At 39.1% G+C, this 20,215-nt stretch overlaps 1 pseudogene; it reads left to right on the top strand.

The window, feature by feature from the left end:
* The first annotated feature begins 8,393 nt into the window (after nt 1-8,393).
* LOC114286177 (putative mitochondrial protein AtMg00860 pseudogene) lies at nt 8,394-8,870 on the top strand (annotated as a pseudogene).
* The last annotated feature ends 11,345 nt before the right edge of the window (nt 8,871-20,215 follow it).

Genomic DNA, 20,215 nt, shown 5'->3' with positions numbered 1-20,215 from the left:
AGTGTTAATAACATGAGTTGTAGTCTCCTTCTGAATTGTTGATAATTGAAGTGTTTAATAACATGAGTTGTAGTCTCATTTTGAATTGTTGATAATTGAAGTGTTAATAACATGAGTTGTAAGTCTCATTTTGAATTGCGGATAACAGAAGTGTTAATAAGATGAGTTGCAGTTCAGTTTAAGTTGTTTGGTTAGATAATGAACCATGTCTATGAATTGAATTGGATAAATAAAGGGAAGCGGATTGAAACATGGATGTAATTGTTGTTTGGCTATGGGAATGGCGTGAGTTGGTTTACAAGTGTTAACCATTTGTCGAACGCTAATGTTTTAGTTATTTCTCATATTGGGTTTAGCATATCTCTACTGGGCTTTGGCTCACCCTACTTGGGACACCATTTTTCAGGTACAGGAGTCAAGCCGCCTCCAAGATCTTTGCTTGGGAGGGTTAGGAGTTGAAGACTCTGCTCTGTTATTTGTTTTGTTAGTTATATGTAGATGCAAGCCAAGGGCTTTACCTGTAAAAGAGTTAGCACTCTACTTTTTGTAACCAAGTTAATACTTGGAAAAGATGTAAGCCTGTCGAGCATTTTATTATGTTGTAATGGTTTGGAACTTATATGAAATACTCTGTTGTAATATTAACTCTGATCTATGTATGGGAATGTGGTTATCTTTCATGAATATAGAACTGTTAGATGATGGAATTGAGTATTATTTTGAAGGCGTTACACATGTAATAAATGAACAATATAGAGAGTTGAAGTTGATGTTGTCTAGTGTTGTAAACGAGTCGAGTTGAGCTGAATTTTTGTATGTTTGGGTTTTTTTGTTAAGATTTTAACGAGTTCGAACTTGAACTCAAACTGAAGCTCAATAAAAGTTTAACGAATAAGCTCGAGTCGAGTTGGCTTAGGCTTGATTCGAGCTGGAGTCTAGTCACGAGCCTTAACGAGCAAAAAAATTTATAAATTCATACTGGTGTATAAGACTAAAGTTGCAATTAAAATTTTGATTATACAATTATATATACAATATATATAAACATACTAAAAAAAATTCAATATTTTACCAAATTAATAATATTTACCACCACTATTATATAAATGTAGTAGCTATAGTTAGCTATTATTTATATTTACATTTTTTAAATATATAAATAACATAATTATCTTATTTATTATACATATTTTTACATTATTTAATATATAAATAATAAATGTTAAACGAGCCAAGTTTTAGTATGTTTGGCCTTATTTAGTAAAATTTTAACAAGTTCGAGCTCAAACTCGAACGCAATTTTTTTTTTTATGAACCGAGTTTGAACGAGCTCTTATCAAACCGAATTCAAATTTGTTCATGAAGAATTCTGTTCATTTGCAGCCTTAATACTATCTCATTCATTTAATTGAATATTATACTGTATGCATAAGAAAGATTGTTAATTATTTTGTTTGAGTGTTTTACATAGAGATTATTAGGCAATCTATGAGCATATTTTTGTAGTGGAGCTCCTTATTGTGGTGGGTCTCATTATATTTTTTAAAAGTATAAGATTTTTTGTTTACATTTTATAGTTGCGGCTAAAATTGTTATATGACAAGTTACTTTCATCAAGATTTATATATTTTGAATATATTTTTATAGAATAAAATACACTTATGGTTGCTAAAGTATGCATTATATGTCATTTTAATCCTTCAAATTTCAATTTTATCAATTTCGTCCATGTAATTTTCTATTTGAGTCAAATTAGTTCAATTCCAAATGGCCATTTAAATCATAAACGAAATACTTATAAATTTCAACAATGGCCTCCAAAGTAAAAATTTAGTGTCATTTTAGTTCTTAAAGTTTTAATTTTTTCAATTTTGTTTCTTAATATTATAAGGTTATGTTTCATCTTCTTTTTTTTTTTTCATTAATGTTTGCGGGACCAAATTGACAAAATTAAAAATTTGAAGAACCAAAATGACACAGAACACATACTTTAAGGACCATATGTGCATTTTAGTATCCTTCCGTGCAACACCTCGAAATATCCAACATACATATAATACATCAATCCACAATCACTAATAATAACCCCAATACACAAGAGATACCGGAAGGTCATAATCACCATAGTCTATTACATAATTTCAGATGCTTGTATATCTATAGCATGTGAAATCATTAGACCAAAATGAATAGAGGCCCTCAAGGGCTTACAAATTCCAAGGCATGAGCCTGGTTACACCAAAATGATCCATCGAACCCATACACATTAGCCCTTGGCTTTACAAAAATTAACAACAAAATAAAAGAGTAGTCTACTCTTCACAAAACATATCCACACCCTCAGCTCGGCGAGATCACTACATCCTTACCTGCACCAAAATCCCATAGGGGTGAGCACATAGCCCAGTAGAGAACCCTTAACATAGTATATACATTTATGCAAGATCTTCGACGTTTAATGTAAATGCAAATGCCATGTAATGCCATTTTGAAAATAACCTCATGTCATGCTCTTCTTGGGAATCGCCATGTTTTCAATAATCTTTTTCAATATCATCAATTCCAAACTTTCAATTTTAATCATTAGGGGTGGTAAATACGACTCAGGTAATCCCTTAGGTTGGTGTTTGCAAGTAGGCTCAACAAGCACTACCAATAAGCCCACTTTACCGGTTGCTAACCGGAAGGGAAGTGGTACCTCCTCCGCGCGTGATTTCGGTCTTTCAACCCGGACACTCAAGCCAACTTATCAAATCCATCTACACCTCCTAACCGGACTTACCAATGTATTTACCCCATAACATTCAATAGTTCTCATTGACAATATTCTTTTCTCAATGTAATGTTCTCAACTCAATTTAAGATGCATTAATATCAATTGAAAGAATGTATAATGCAAATGATGCTCAAAATTTCATAGTTTCCTTCCATTTTTAAGTATTCCATCAATGCTACAATGACAACTACATAACCCATTTTCCTTCTTTTAATAGAAATCAACAAAGCACAACTAGTTCAATTAAGTGCAACAACATATGACAATTTGCACATTTTGTACCATCCTCAATACCTTAGCCATTTCAAGGCCTTATTCATTATCCTTGAACATTAAAGATTTCAATATTCACAGTTCCTTAGACTTAACAAACAAATCAACTCAATCACTATGCATGTATAAGCATTTGTTAACAATTTCAAATATAGTCCTCAATTTCTCATACTCCAAGGGACCATTATATTTATAAAACAATTCAATATAGAATACTCACATTTTTCAAAGAAAACCCCCAATTTCTAGGTTTTCACTAAAAACCCTAACATTTTCCATCTCTTTTGTAAAACACATTATACACTTCAATCTCAACCCATGTTGTCCAAAAATTCAAGAAAGTCTTTAAAAGAACACAAAATAGAGTTTGCTCTACAAAATCATCAATTTCTTGAGCCACCAGACCCATTTTCGAAATAGGAAGAGGAGCTCATCAAATCAACTAAAAACTTACATAAACACATATATAACTCAAAGGGAGCCGTACCTCAATGTTTGATGAAGGAAAATGAGATCAAACCCTAGCTTTGATGGTGTTGGAAGGGGAACTCCACCGTACACAATGTGGTTCTCAAGAGGCTCAACAATGTTGATGAAGAAGCTATGGACCAATCTCAAATGGATGATGAAGGATCATAGATTTGGTCTTGTTTTGAGCTTGGAATATAGAGAGAGGGAAGAGTAATGTATTTTTAGAGAGAGAGAGAGACACAAGGAAAGTGATATACACAACCCCAAAAAGAGAAGAAAACAGAGCCATCTCGGACTCAAGTCAACCGCACGTGCGGCACTTGCCCCCGCACGTACAGAGTGTGCCTCCAGCACGTGCGGCTCGTCCCGCACCTCCTTCACGCACGTCCATTTATTTTAGTATGCACTGCCCCACCCTCCCCTGCTTTCCGCACGTGCAGCCTGGCCACTCTTACTTGCGGCCCCCATCCCGCACGTGTGGCCTAGGGCCCTACATGTGCAGCCTTGGCCCAATAGCCCAGATGTGACGATCTAGAATTTTTCCCTCCACTCGAGCGGGGGAGTTAACGCTCGAGCGGACTTGTGAGGCTCCCAGTATATTTGCAATCTGTCTGAGATTCTAAGAGTTGTGAATTCCCTCTCGAGTGTAAGAGTGGTCGCTCGAGCGGACGGCTTTGTTGGTCTGCGTGCTCGAGCGCAAGATTGGGTGCTCGAGCGGTCTGCCTAGTTGAGTTTGAACTTCTTAGACTAGTGGGATTGCTCTTGACATTTTTATAATTGTATTTGGAGCCTCCCAATCTTATTTTGGGACGTTGATCAAAGTGGTAATATGATGGTAAAGTACGAGTGAACCAAGAATTTAATTCGGGTAAGTTTTCCTACGAATAGCCGTCATTCTTTTTCCCATTTCCTTTTCCACACTTTGAATTTTGGTGTGAGGCTAGAGCCATTGGAAAGCTTGTTTCTAGGGCTTCAATTTGGACACAAGAATGACCTAGAACGGAGTCCGGATGAGAGCGTTACGCCTGTTTGAAGTTTTGGAATTTGTGTTAGAAGCAGGTACGCTCGAGTGGGAAAAGAGATGCTCAAGCTGATTGTGCGAATTCAACGACTTAAAAGTGGGTTTCTAGATCATTCTTTACACTTTCTTTCATGACTTTGGTGAGGAGATAACATGTTGGCGTTGATGTAATTAAAGTAATGATAGCTTGAATGCTATTGGCCTTTGAGTTTTATGTGATGTTTATATGTGATGATGATACATGATGTTGATTGTGGGATTGACTTGTGTTTTAATGTTTGAGCATGCATAAGTTTATGTGTGGGTTGGTAATGTGTAACAGTGGTGTTGTGTTGTACCTGTGCAGGGAGTTTTAAAAGGTAACCAATTGCCCTGTCTAGGCTTATCGCTAGACGAATAAGGGAAAACATTTTTGGGTGTCCACACAGTCCCGCCATATAGTAGCCGGCGAAAGTGGAAAAATAGATGATTTTCTTAGGTGCCCACCCCCCGCCGTATAGTAGCCGGCGAATGTAGGGATTGTGTATTAAAAGAAACGGTTGTTCCCAATTGAGCTCATGGGATGGGATACATGTAAAATGATTTCTTGGTTATGAATGTTTCTTCATGCAACTAGTTATCATAACATAAATTTATCTAAATTAAATTATAAGGACTCTTGTGAGATATAGACTATAAATATGTGGTTGGTTGCTGAAATACCTTTGTTTGGGTTGTTATTTCACATGGATACCATATTTTGTTCAAGGAAGTAGATATTTGGATAAATGTATTCCTACTGGGCATCTCGCTCAACCCTAACTTATTTTTCAGGGATTGAGGAAGGTTTGCCTCGATGAAGCACCGGTTCAAATGCTAGATCTAGCTTACTTTGGGAAGTGAAGTGAAGTCAAGAACATCTAGTGTATGTGTGTAATTTTTGGGGATTTTGTAATGGAAATTTTGTTTGTAATTCTATATTAATGTACGCCTTGAGGGCTCATGTTTTGTTAAGTTATCTAGGTCATTGAACTAGGAGAGGACCTTGAGCACTGTGGAAATGTAATATTTGAATTGTAATTACTTAAGTCTCAGTTCAATGGGAAAGATGACCCATTTTGGGATTTTATGATTATGTTACCAATGTGATAACAGGGTTAATTTTCAGGGAGTTACAAGTTGGTATCAGAGCCGTAGGTTAGAATACTTTGGGCTCGTGGGAAGTGACATTAGTCGCAATAGGGTCCTAGATTATCTGGATTGACCCTATGTGTTATGTGCTTTTATGTCATTAGGTGGAAATGGGGTTGGAATCCTAGGATGTGGCTTTGTCCGTTGCTTTCTTCGAATTCCTCTTGGAAAGACATTTGATCACTGTCTTTTTCACTTGGAGGTCCTTGATTGCCATGGAATTAGCTAACATCTAGGGAGGACAACTCAAGTGTGTTTTATGTATGTTGATTATTTATTTGATTATGATGTTTTTTGAAGGAGTGAGTAAGGGCACTTAGGTGCTGAAAATTGTTATTAAATTTACTCCTTGTTCTTGTTTCTTATAGATGTCTGGGCGAGCTAGAGCATGGGGTAGGCCCCAACGAAGTGGCTGAAACATCCCAGCTCAACCTGAGATTCCTCCGCAAGAGGTAGGAGTGGGCCAAAACAATGTACCCGCTCCACTGGCCCAAGGAGCTATGGGAGTGTTAGCTAGGGAGATGGCGGGGGCTTTGCGAGAGTCCATGGAAATGTTGAGAGCTAAGCAAGTGGCTAGAACCATTGAGGGTGAAATGAGAGCTTCCTTTTTGAAAAAGGAGTTCTTTCGTTCTAATCCTGCCGAGTATAATGGCGAGCCCGACCCGATGAAGGCCGATGAGTGGTTAGAGCAAATAATTAAGTCCTTTGAGATCTTAGACATTAGGGAGAATGAGTTGCGAGTGGCGTTAGCGGCTTATCAACTCAAGGGGGAGGCCGGGCAATGGTGGAAGTCCGTCAAATATAGGGTTGATCATACGTGGGAAGCGTTCATGCAAGCTTTTCAGGACAAATTCCTCCCTCCCACGGCTAGAGAACGATTGAGAAAACAGTTTGAGCAACTATTGCAGCTACATACACCAGTGGCGGAGTATGAAACTAAATTCACTGGCCTATCTCATTTTGCACCCGAATTGGTATCTATGGAGGAAAGGAAGTGTCTTGAATTTGAGAAAAGGTTGAGACCGAAGAACTTGATGAAGGTGGTTGGCAACATGATCCGTGACTATGATCGCTTAGTCGAAGCTGTAGCTCATGTAGAAATCACAGTAGAGGCCGAAGAGGCAAGACAAAGATCAAAGAGAACAAGTCAGTCTGACACTGGAAGTGACACGTGCTCTTCTAAGAGGCCTAGGGGTTCATCATCATCGTGGCAATCACCCCCGTAACAAACTAAGTCTTCTAGCCATGTGTCGGGTGGGAGTTCAGGAAACATGCCCCGAGTTACCGGTGCATGTTATAGGTGTGGCTAGATGGGTCACAAAGCTGCGGAGTGTGGGCAGATACGTGGAGCACGGCCCCAGCCGATGCGTTCTCAAGGTCCACCTCAAAGTAGAAATCAGCAACAATCTTGTTATGAATGTGGCCAACCTGGACATTTGAAGAAGTTTTGTCCACAGAAAGGCGGGAGTTTTGGAGATGGCAGGGTCTAGACAGCCAGAGGGCTCACAGATGAGTCAAGGGTAGAGACAATCATATCAGCCGACTCAATCAGGGCAAGCATCCAAGACAGTTCAGGGAGCCTCATATGCTCAGTCTGCACAACAAACTTATGTTCAGAGGGGTGATGTAGGGGAGCAGAGATCACAAGGAAGGGTGTATGCAGTTACAGCTTCTGAGCAAGCTACGGGGTCATCAGTGGTGCGAGGTACATTTCTCATCTTCAATACATGGGCTAAGGTGTTAATAGATGCTGGGGCTTCACATTCTTTTATTGCCACATCATTTGCATTATTGTTGAAATTAGGGAGTAGACAACTACAAGTCCCACTCACAGTGGAATCACCAGTAAGGAGAAAGGTCAATCTAACCCGGGAATGCCAGGGGTGTGTAATTGAGGTAGCAGGTCGACAACTTCCTTTTAATTTCATAATGTTTGAAATGGTGGGTTTTGATGTGATTCTCGGAATGGATTGGTTGTTCGCGTACCGGGCGACAATAGATTGTTACCGGGAGAGGGTCACAGTGTGTACTGTAAGTGGTGATTGTTTTACATTACTGGGGGATTGGTATGATAGATTGTTACCCTTGTCACACTATCCTTGTGGCCGAGATCAAATTAATTTTCTTTTAGCAAGCTTGTGGGAAGATGGAAGTGATGTGGTCCGAGATGAATTCCCAAAAGTAGTGAGTGAATATCTCGATGTCTTTCCTGAAGATCTCACAGAGTTACCACCTCATAGGGAGATTGAGTTCACCATAGACTTGCTTCCGGGTACGGCACCTATCTCATTGTCACCGTATAGGTTTGCTCCGGCTGAATTAGCGGTTTTGAAAGAACAACTGCAGGAGTTACTTCATAAGGGCTTCATACGCCCTATCACATCACCATGGGGAGCCTCAGCATTGTTCGCCAAGAAGAAAGATGGGTCCTTAAGGTTGCGTATAGATTACCGAAAATTGAACCAAGCTACGGTTAAAAATAAATACCCCTTACCAAGGATAAATGACCTTTTTGACCAACTTAAGAGCTCTCATTGTTTCTCCAAAATAGATTTGAGGTTGGGTTGCCACCAAATTCGAGTTAGAGAAGAGGACATTCCCAAAACCGCCTTTCATACCTGACATGGTCATTACGAGTTCTTGGTTATGCCTTTTGGGCTGACCAACGCCCTAGCTACATTCATGGACCTAATGAACCGAATCTTTAGAGAATTCCTTGATACATTTGTGGTGGTCTTTGTAGATGATATTCTTATCTATTCACCCTCCGAAGAAGAGCATGAAAGGCACCTTCGTATGATTTTGCAGCTTCTTACGGAGCACCAGCTTTATGCTAAGTATGAAAAATGTGAATTTTGGCTTACAAAAGCAAGGTTCTTAGGCCACGTAGTTTTAGGGGATGGGCAAATAGTGGATTCCTCAAAAATAGAAGTTGTGTTAAATTGGGAGCAACCTAAGAATGTCTCAGAAATTCGAAGCTTTTGGGGTTTGGCTGGTTATTATCTCCGTTTTGTGAAGAACTTCTCTTCTTTAGCATCACCGTTGACTAGGTTAACCCGTAAGGGAGTAAAGTTTGTTTGGAGTGAAACATGTGAAAACTCTTTCCAAGAACTGAAGTTTAGATTGACCACCACACCCATCCTTATCATTCCGGAATGAGGATTAGGTTATACAGTGTATTGCGAAGCCTCTAGGGAGGGATTGGAATGTTTTTTAATGCAAGAAGGAAGGGTGGTAGCATATGGCTCATGAAGGAAACTACCCTACTCACGATTTAGAACTCGCCGCCGTTGTTTTTGTCTTGAAGTTGTGGAGACACTACCTCTACGGTGACAAATTTGAAGTCTTTTCTGAACACAAAAGCCTCAAATACCTGTTTTCCCAAAAAAACTTGAACCTACGGCAACGAAGGTGGATGGAGTTCTTAGAAGACTACGATTTTGAGATACACTACCATCCTAAGGCTAATATGGTGGCAGATGCTTTGAGTAGAAAGTCGATGAGTACAATAGCTAACTTTGCAATGAACGAATGAAAGATGTTAAGAGATGTCAATGAGTATTCTCTGTGGCTCAGTGAATCTTTAGAGCAAGCAACCCTCTTTGCCACTATCGCACAACCGACTCTTGTTGCAAGAGTAACTGAAGCTCAATTGGGTGATCTAGAAGTGGAAACCATTAAAGGGAGAATCCAACTTGGAAAGGAAGAGAGAGGTCTAAATGTTCATACAAACTCTAGTGTTCGTTACCTTGATCGATTGTTCGTGCCTAAATCTATGAGGAACAAAGTTTTGAAAGACTTTCATCATTCTCGCCTCGCTGTGCACCCGGGGGGCACAAAAATGTATCGTGATCTAAGCCGTCAATTCTGGTGGAGGGGCATGAAGAAGGACGTAGCCTCTTTTGTATCCAAGTGTTTGACATGTCAACAAGTTAAGGCGAAATATCAAAGGCCGGCTATACTATTGCAACCCCTTCCAGTTGCTGAATGGAAGTGGGAATACGTCAACATGGATTTCGTTTTTGGTCTCCCTAAAACTCAGAGGAGTAACGATGCAGTATGGGTGATTGTTGACAAACTTACTAAGTCGGCTCATTTCCTCGTCATGAGTATGGGGGATTCTGTGGAATTCTTAGCTGAACTTTATGTTCATGAGATCATCCACCTCCACGGAGTACCAATCAGTTTAGTGTCTGATAGAGACCCTCGTGTTACAACCAGGTTGTGGCAAAGTCTTCAAAGCGCCTTAGGAACTCAACTGAACTTTAGTACCGCATATCACCCCCAAACTGATGGACAATCCGAACGTGTGATCCAAATTTTAGAAGATATGTTAAGGGCTTGCGTGTTAGATTTTAAAGGATCGTGGGAGAAGCATTTACCCCTGGTTGAATTTTCATATAATAACAGCTTCCAAGCAAGTATTGGAATGGCACCCTTCGAAGCATTGTACGAACATCCATGTAGATCACCGGTATGTTGGACTGAAGTGGGTGATTCATCTCTATTAGGCCCAGATCTAGTTCGTGAGACCATTGAGAAAATAGCCCTTATTCGGAAAAGTCTAATCACTGCTCAAAGCCGACAAAAGAATTATGCAGACAGAAGGAGACGGCCCTTATCCTTTGAGATCGGCGATCATGTGTTTCTGAAGATCTCCCCTAGAAAAGGGCTGATGAGGTTTGGCCAAAGTGGAAAATTATCACCAAGGTTTATTGGTCCCTTTGACGTCATTGAACGAGTTGGGGAAGTGGCGTACCGTCTTGCATTACCACCTCAACTCTCAAGAGTCCATAACGTATTCCGTGTGTCCATGCTCCGTAAGTATGAACCCGACCCCTCCCATGTGTTAGATTGGACAGAAATAGAAGTAAACGATAATGTATCATATGAAGAGAGGCCAATCCAAATTCTTGATACAAGGGAGCAAGTGTTGAGAGGTAAGACGATTCCGTTAGTTAAAGTGTTGTGGTATCATCATGGTGTGGAAGAAGCAACATGGGAGCGAGAAGCCAAAGTCCGCGAAAGATACCCCGAACTATTCTCAAATCCATAATGTATTAAATTTCTTACATTTCTTAAGTAACTAGTGAGGTTAATCTTGAGCCACAAACTCTTAATGTTCCTTCTTTTTTATTCTAAATTTGAAGTAGTAATGTGTCTAAATGGGATGTTTAAACTGAATGTTGTAGTGGATGTTTGACTTTGACTTGTGGTTGTAGCAAAAGTAAACGAATTCTTGTGGCTATATCACTATCACTACTATTGGCCTTGTGTTCAAGTAAACATATGTATAGATATATACATGCATATTGATTATTGGTGAGAAGCGTAAAGACTAATGAATGGTGCAATAAAAATGATAGAAAACTAGAATATGTGTGTGCTTATACCTGTTTTATTTATATTGTCATTAGTTATAACAGGTGGAAGATAGGAAACAATTTTGGGGGCGAAATTCCTTAAGGGGGGAAAATTGTGACAATTTGTTTCCAGGTCTGCTCGAGCAGGGAAACCGCCGCTCGAGCGTAGAATTATTACCCTCAGTATTTTGTTTCGTTGTAGGCGTGTCCGCTCAAGCGTTAAATGCTAGCCCCCAATAATTACATTGTAGCACTGTAAAACCTCTGAGACCCCTCTTTCTACGCTCGGGTGGGGAAGTCGTCGCTCGAGCGGGCCTTCTTGATCGTGTCTAGACGCTCGAGCATGGGAAGGCACGCTCTAGCGGGGAGCGCGATGACAACTTTTTAACACAGCAACTTTAGATCTTTTTCACACTTCCCTTTCTCTTTGCTTGATCTCCTCTCTCTCTCTCCCCTCTCTCTCTCTCCTCTCTTGGAAACTCTAGATCTCCATTTACAAATAGCTTCCATACCATTGAGATCCGCCCCAATTTGTTAGTTGGGGATGAAGAACACTTGAAGGATAGCATTATCTTCTGATTGGATTGGGGATTTGCGATGGGTTCGTGAAGGAGTTCGAATTTGGAGCTTGATAGTTGAGGTAGGGATATCTTCATTCTTGTATCTCTTCATTTTTGAGGAAATTTCATGGTATTATGTGTGATTGAAACCCTAATTGAAGTTTTGATTGAATAAAACCCACTTTCCCTATAATTACTCTTTCACTCAACATTTTGTTTGAAATTCCTAAATTTCTCTCTCTAATATAAGTGAAGATATAGTTAAAGAACCAGATTTGTGACTAGGGGAAGAAACCCCCAAAATTTAGAGAAACCCTATGTTCCCCATTGGTTAGAAAATTGCCTTGTTAGTGAAATACTCAAGTAATTCATAACTTTGGTGAGGAGATAACATGTGGGCGTCGATGTAATTAAAGTAATGACAGCTTGAATGCTATTGTCCTTTGAGTTTTATGTGATGTTTATATGTGATGATGATACATGATGTTGATTGTGGGATTGACATGTGTTTTAATGTTTGAGTATGCATAAGTCCATGTGTGGGTTGGTAATGTATAAAAGTGGTGTTGTGTTGTACCCATGCGGGGAGTTTTAAAAGGTGCCCAATTGCCCTGTCTAGGCTGATCGCTGGATGAATGTGGGAAACCGTTTTTGGGTGTCCACACAGTCCCACAGTATAGTAGCCGGCGAAAGTGGAAAAACGGATGATTTTCTTAGGTGCCCACCCCCCGCCGTATAGTAGCCGACGAATGTGGGGGTTGTGTATTAAAAGAAACAGTTGTTCCCAATTGAGCTCATGTGATGGGATGCATGTAAACTGATTTCTTGGTTATGAATGTTTCTTCATGCAAGTAGTTATCATAACATAAATTTATCTAAATTAAATTATAAGGACTCTTGTGAGATATAGACTATAAATATATGCATGGTTGCTGAAATACCTTTGTTTGGGTTGTTATTTCACATGGATACCATATTTTGTTCAAGGAAGTAGATATCTGGATAAATGTATTCCTACTGGGCATCTCGGTCAACCCTAACTTATTTTTCATGGATTGAGGAAGGTCTGCTTCGATGAAGCACCAGTTCAAATGCTAGATATAGCTTACTTTGGGGAGTGAAGTGAAGTCAAGAACATCTAGTGTCTGTGCGTAATTTTTGGGGATTTTGTAATGGAACTTTTGTTTGTAATTCTATATTAATGTACGCCTTGAGGGCTCATGTTTTGTTAAGTTATCTAGGTCATTGAACTAGGACAGGACCCTGAGCACTGTGGAAATGTAATATTTGAATTGTAATTACTTAAGTCTCAGTTCAATGGGAAAGATGACCCATTTTGGGATTTTATGATTATGTTACCAATGTTATAACAGGGTTAATTTTCAGGGCGTTACAATTATGAACCTTAGATGTATAATCAATGGGGTAATTGGAATTAAAAGTAGTGGTGTGAGAAGTTTCAATTTTCCTGAAATTCTTTATTTTTCTTGAAAACCGCAGGTTAATTCATGCTGATAATTTATGATTTTTCCCAAATTGAAAGTAGAATCATGAAATTGAGGTATTGAATTATATATATATATATATATATATGAGTTTAATTGAATTTTGGAAATGTTTGAAATGTTGAACTAAATGTTGAGATCAATGTGGAAAACGAAAATCTATTTTCCTTGTGCGTGGCCAGGGAAGGCACGGTTGAACTAAATGTTCAAAACTTAATCTGAATATGTTAATGAATGATTTTCACTGTTCTACTTTTAAGTGTTAAATGGAATAAAAAAATTGATAATGCCGCTAATTGAAATGCAATTGAGAATTGTGGTATTGGATCATATAATGCAATGTGTTATTTGTTTTGCTTGTTGACTTGGTGTTAGTTTAAGGGTGATTTCTTTCCTTGAAATTGAGAATCTATTCCGAGTGTGGATCTAGTTTTGAACATTAAAGGGCATGTTTTCGTTCATGTTTGAGTTTCATTTTGTTGGTTTTCTTCATTTCGAGGATGAAATTTCTTAAGGAAGGGAGATTGTGAAATTTTGTATTTTTTGGTTTAGAATTGAGGTAAGGTGTAATTGGAAGTTGTTAAGGTCTGGTGGAAACATATGGGTTCTCTCATGTTTTATTTTTGGACTGGGGGTTGTTAAGAATTGGGGAGAATAAGGTTCTTGCTATTTCGTTAGAACGGGTGCAAATTTCGGGGACGAAATTTCTTAAGGAGGGAAGATTGTGACGATCTAAAATTTTTCCCTCCGCTTGAGCGGACTTGTGAGGCTCCCAGCATTTTTGCAATCTGTCTGAGATTCTGAGAGTTGTGAATTCCCGCTTGAGCATTACGCTCGCGGACGACTTTGTTGGTCTGCGCGCTAGAGCGCAAGATTGGGCCCTCGAATGGTTTGCCTAGTTGAGTTTGAACTTCTGAGACTAGTGGGATTGCTCTTGATGTTTGTATAATTGTATTTGGAGCCTCCTTATCTTATTTTGGGACATTGATTGAAGTGGTAATATGATGGTAAAGTAAGAGTGAACCAAGAATTTAATTCGGGTAATTTTTTCTACGAACAGCCGTCATTCTTTTGCCCTTTTCTTTTTCCGCACTTTGGATTTGGGTGTGAGGCTAGAACCATTGGAAAGATTTTTTCTGGGGCTTCAATTTGGACACAAGAATGACCTAGAACGGAGTCTGGATGAGAGAGTTATGCCTATTTGAAGTTTTGGAATCTGTGTTGGAAGTAGGTACGCTCGAGCGGGAAAAGAGACGCTCGAGCAGACTGGGCGAATTCAACGACTTAAAAAGTGGGTTTCTAGATCATTCTTTACACTTTGTTTATCCGTCTTCCTTCCTCTCACCCCAGGTTCGAAAAACCTTAGAGATTTCGGCCCAAATACCTCCAATTTCTCAAAGATTTGGCCAAGATCCCTTGCAAAAACGTGAAGAAGGTTTGAAGATCTCACTTTTCAACCGATTGGAATTCGAATTTGGGAAGGAATCTCATCAAAGCTTGCTCTTGGGCTTGATTCTTGAGGCAGGGGTCCTAGTTCTTCTTCAATACTTACATTAATAGATAGATTTGTGGTATTTTGATTATATAAATACAAAATCTCCATTTTTTAGCATATAATATACATCATGAGATTTGGGGGTTTAGGGTTTGAAGTGTTGGGGGTTCAATTGTTGGGTTATTATGGTGGATTGTGAACCTTAGATGTATAATCAAGGGGGAAATTGGAATTAAAAGTAGTGTGAGAAGTTTCAATTTTCTTGAAATTCTTGATTTTTCTTGAAAACCCTAGGTTGATTCATGATGATAATTAATGATTTTGCCCAAATTGAAAGTAGAATTATGAAATTGAGGTATTGAATTATATATATATATATATATATAAGTTTAATTGAATTTTGGAAATGTTTGAAAATTATGTTAATAATTAGCGAATGAACCTTGTTATGGGCATTGTAAATCTTGTTATAATATGAAACAAAATTAGGAGGAAAAGATTTGTTGATGATGTGGATGATATTAACTTGGTTATGGAATGTTGAAATGGGATTTAAGAATTTACCTTGAATTATGTTGAATTGTATTTAGTGGTGTTGAATTGAATCATGTTGAATAGTGTTGATTATGTTGAATTGTGTTGATTATGTTGTGTTGTGTTGAATAATGTTGAATTGAATTGTGTTGGACTATAATGAATTGTGTTTGAATCATGTTGAATTGTGTTGAGTTAAGTTGTGTTGGGTGTGTGGAGTTTGGGTTGAGTTGTGTTGGGTGGTGTTGTGTTGGTACCTACGCAGTGAGTTGCAAAATGGTTTTTCGGTGCCCACAACCGTTCGTATAATAGCCGGTAAATGTGGGGGATGGTTTTAAAAATTGAATAAAAAAGTTTTTGGGGGCCCACGTCCCGCCGTATAGTAGACGGCAAATATGGAGGTGGTTTTAATTAAGGTGCCCAATTGCCCTGTCTAGGCTTATTGCTGGACGAATATAGGAAAATGTTTTTGGGTGTCCACACAGTCCTGCCATATAGTAGCCGGCGAAAGTGGAAAAATCATTTTTGGGTGTCCACACAGTCCTGCCATATTGTAGCTGGCAAAAGTGGAAAAACGAATGGTTTTCGAAAATGTTTTGGGTGCCCACATCCCGCCGTATAGTAGCCAGCAAATGTGGGGGATGGTTTTCAAAAGTTGAAAAATGGTTTTTCGAAACATATGGTTTTTGGAAGAAAATGGCTTTTGAGAAAATGGTTTTTGGGAGTTCACTTCCCGCCATATAATAGCCAGCGAAAGGTGGAGAGTGTTATGAATTAGGTGCCCGCTATCCCGCTGTAGTAAGTCGGCAAAAGGTGGATTGTGTTGAACTATGTGTTGAGAAGTGTGTTGAGTTGATGATGTTATTTGTGACTTGTGATGAATTTGTGAAATTGCATATTGATGTGTAATTTGGTTTAAAGAGGAAATGCGCATAGACATTATTTGTAAAGAATGGAAACCAAAAATGGGCATGAGGATCATAGGCTATGATGGTAAACTTAATGAAGTAGTTGTGGTAATAAAAGTAAATTGTAAGCGTTGTTCTGTAATTAAATAAAGGATCGAATTGAAAGGGGTTTATTAATCTTGTGTTATCTTGGAATGAAACTTTAAAGGAGTAATTAACGGTGTGAATTGAGTATAGGAAAATGGTTAGCGAGTCACAAAGGAACCTAAACTTGAAGTTATGAGGTTTTAAATTAAAATAAAGAGTAGAAAAGAAGTAAAGGAAAAGAGGAGTATTAAAAATGGAAATTAAATAAGAAATATTTTGGGAATTGGTTAATAATTTTTAAATGATGTTGTTTCTTAAATATGTTTATTTCACAAGGAACTATGGTTTTCTAAAGTTAAGAGATGATTTTTAATGGCTGAAGGTTCTTCTTGAAAGTGTTTAAATAGTTTTTGAGAAAAAGGTACTTTACTTATGATATTTTGAAATTATAAAGTGTCACCCTACTATATGGTATCACCCTGCATGCATGATCATTTCTATTTGTGTGTTGGCTATTGATTTAGAACTATGAGATTCCTACTGAGCATTAGTGCTCAACTCGTTGTTGTTCTATCTTTTTACAAGAAGAAAGTTTGAATTCTTTGAGTGGAGATTTATGGAGTTCTTTAGTCCCTTTGTGTAACTTCATAGTAGATGTAAAGGAAATGGATTTTGTATTTGTATTTATTTATTTGTAGCATAGTAGGAGATTGGCATGTATTGTTGTCATTGTGTAGACGTCCCCGAATGACCCGGGGGGGGGGGGATCCCCGTTCTGTTCGTTTTGGGCTCACTACAGTTCGGACTCTCATTGTCACGGTTCTTAATCTGATCTCACAATGTGCAATGTGAGATTGATAAATCACCAAAGAGTCCAAATCCAGCAAATCGTTTTTGAAAACAGATTTTTTTGAAAGAAATGCCAAACATGGACTGCTTTGCCAGATACATAGTCGCCACCTAAATATTTTTTATGGGGGAATTTAGGAAACCCTGACTCGTTTGCCTAAGGCCACGTGTCCGTCATCACCAAAGTTGCCTCGGCTTAGGAACTTGGGTACGATTGGAGAAGGTCAGCTATGAGCACCCCCTCTCGCCCAATCCGAAGATCGGCCTCTACTAACCATGATATCTTGTTTTGAAAACACTATGCGTTCTTATACCGGTAATTAGCCTAGAATTACTATGTGATGCGTACAGCAAAACAAGTATAGACTAAATTGCCTAAGTCAGAACAAAGCACCGCATTTCCGTTTGTTTGGAAAATGGTTTGAATTTTGCTACTCGCGAGTAGACTAAAATACAGATTTTGACGAATTATCCCAATTCAAACAATCCAACCTTCACCCACAGGCATTCATGCAGTTATATCACATAAGCATATGGCCACATGGTAAGCATGTTATCATGTTAACATTCACACTCATGCGAGATGCTAAAGCATAAATACTTACATAATATTCCGTGCCAAAATAGTGAACTAGTTAGTAATCATATGCATGATCCTAATTCATGTTAAGGTGGCTAATGTATCTCATACAAAATGTCACTAGAATAGGCTCGGCTAATCTATTAATGGCATGTGAGATGCGACAGATAACATGTATTCAAGTTTGATTTGAACTACTATGCAGTTAGTATGATGCGCCGAGCCCGGTGCATGCAATACTGATGAATGATGCACGCATGCATAGCATAAGGATGCTAAATTAAACATGCCCTGAACTAACCATCAAAGCAGGTAAGTAAAAGGGAGAAAGAAATGGGGTTGGAAGACATGCATATACGCACCCACACTTATTACAAATTTGCCCTCGCTCGGAGGGACTGAAAGAATAATACAATTGAACTAACTATCAAGCTAACTAAATATTACAGACAATTAACTAGTTAAGTGAATTAACTAAGCTAATTAAGCAGTAAAAACAGCCTCGGGGAGAGGGCCCAATGTATGCGCGCTCGCTTCCGATCGGAAACCCACCACCATCCACAAGTTTGCCTCTGTTTCCCCTGCTCTGCTCCTCTGAAAATTGCACAACTCCCAAAGTATGCTCCATGGACACTATGGATCACCACCGACCAAGTGGAAACCCCACCGACCATGTCCGGATGGTCATCGACCATTTGTTGAGATTTCGGCCATCAATAATTGGTCGGTCGGCACTCCATGTAGTCGACCGGCCAAGTCTTCCTGCAGAACCTGTTTTGACAGCAGCAGAGGGCAAAACAAGGCATGGCAATGCATTTCAAGCAAATGTGTGCACCAACACATCCCCTATCATGTTCGTGACTCAAAGGGATATGGTACTCGATTCTTGAACCACCAATCGCGTATTTCAATGCGTGATGGCCCAAGGAACCAAGTATGCATTTTCAATGTAGAATGAAATGCACATAACAAACAATGAGCTCAACCTCTATCATACTCAATTCAAGAGGCAAAGCATGCATGCCAGTGCAATGCAACCTAGGCATGCGAACTAAGTATGCAACATGGCAATGCAAACAAGCATATAAGACATGTGACAATCATGCTAATGACAACTATGCGAGATGCAATGTAGATGGTCAAGCATGCAAGCAAGCATGTGACTTCATTCAATCATGCAACAACACATGGGGTAAACATGTAGCAACATGTTAAACAGCCTTAACATGCAACAACACACAAGTGTGCAACAACACACACGGTAAGCATGCACCAACACATAAAGGGTGGACTTAAACCAATTTGGGCAGCCCTCAACTAGGCCCAAAACAGTGGCCAATGCTAAGGAAATGGCTGCCAAATGCACATACAAGCATGCAAGCAAACATGGTCCATCACTTAGGCATCAAAGAGCAACTTCTAAGCACACTTAAAAGAGGCTAAACATGGGCATATGCCAAGCAATATAAGCTCTGAAAATCACATGAGGATGGTGCCAAACCAACCTAAACCAAGCAATCAAAGCATGCTAACATGCCCAAAGCTTGAGGCCAACCAAAGGGGTCAAACCATGGCCATGCCAACCAAGCCTCAAAGGGCCAAGGGAACTCCAAATAGCCCCAACGCAGGTCTAAACAAGACCAAAGATACACCTAGTTGTCATCTAAATGGTTTAAACATCCAAGCATACAAAAGAGGCCAAACATGGAGCATAAGATGACAACCTTATAAAGCATTTAAGGGACATCAAATGCAAGCATACAAGCATGCTATGAGGACTGAAACGATGCTATAAGTGATTCTAAGCCACTGAAATGATGCAAGGATAGCATGTTAGAGGGTCCGATACTTAAAGCCTACAAGAGGGATTACATGGTAGCTATACAAAGCGAAGCATGGATGACCCAAATGAATAAAAGCAGACCTTAAGCACACTAAAACAAGCATAAAAGCTTCACAAAGCTAGGCCAAAACACATGAGCACGGTAGTCTAAACGCTATGTACATGTTAAGGCAAATCATGGCATTACAAGACAAGTACGCTAAGCATGCATGGTGTGTCTAAACCAAGTAAAAATAGAGGTAAAACATGGCAAAATACTACCAAATACCTACTGAAACATGGCCAACATGAGTTTAAAAATGGTGCTCATACATGAGGCTTAAATGGCATATATTAAAGACAACAAGGAGAGGGGATGGCCCTCTCCTTCTTAGGACCTTAAACCACCATCCTCACCACTGAAATCCCTCAAGATTTTAGTGGTGAGCAGACCTAACAAGGTGGTCCCAGAGCTCACCAAAATAGCACAAAAAAGGGGCCAAACAAGCCCTAAGAGCGGTCAAACAACCCCAAACAACAAAACACCCTTAAACAACTATTTTTAGCAAGTAAAAACAAGACTTTTATTAGTTATATACAAAGTCTAAAAACAGCTGCAAGATAGGGAAAAAAGCTATGCAAAAATGAGAAATAAAAGGCAAGAACACTCACCCTTGAAGAACACTTCCAAGATCACAAGGCCAGACCTCTTCTTGGATCAAAACCAACTCAAAAAGTCCAAGATCAACCTTCTAAAGCCTCAGCAATTAAGGGAAGGTGTAATGGTAGGTGTTTATGTGC

The sequence above is a fragment of the Camellia sinensis genome, chromosome 7 (genome assembly GCF_055761805.1).
Source record: "Camellia sinensis isolate YWXY chromosome 7, ASM5576180v1, whole genome shotgun sequence".
Taxonomy (NCBI): domain Eukaryota; kingdom Viridiplantae; phylum Streptophyta; class Magnoliopsida; order Ericales; family Theaceae; genus Camellia; species Camellia sinensis.
This window is presented reverse-complemented; position numbering and strand designations above follow the sequence as displayed.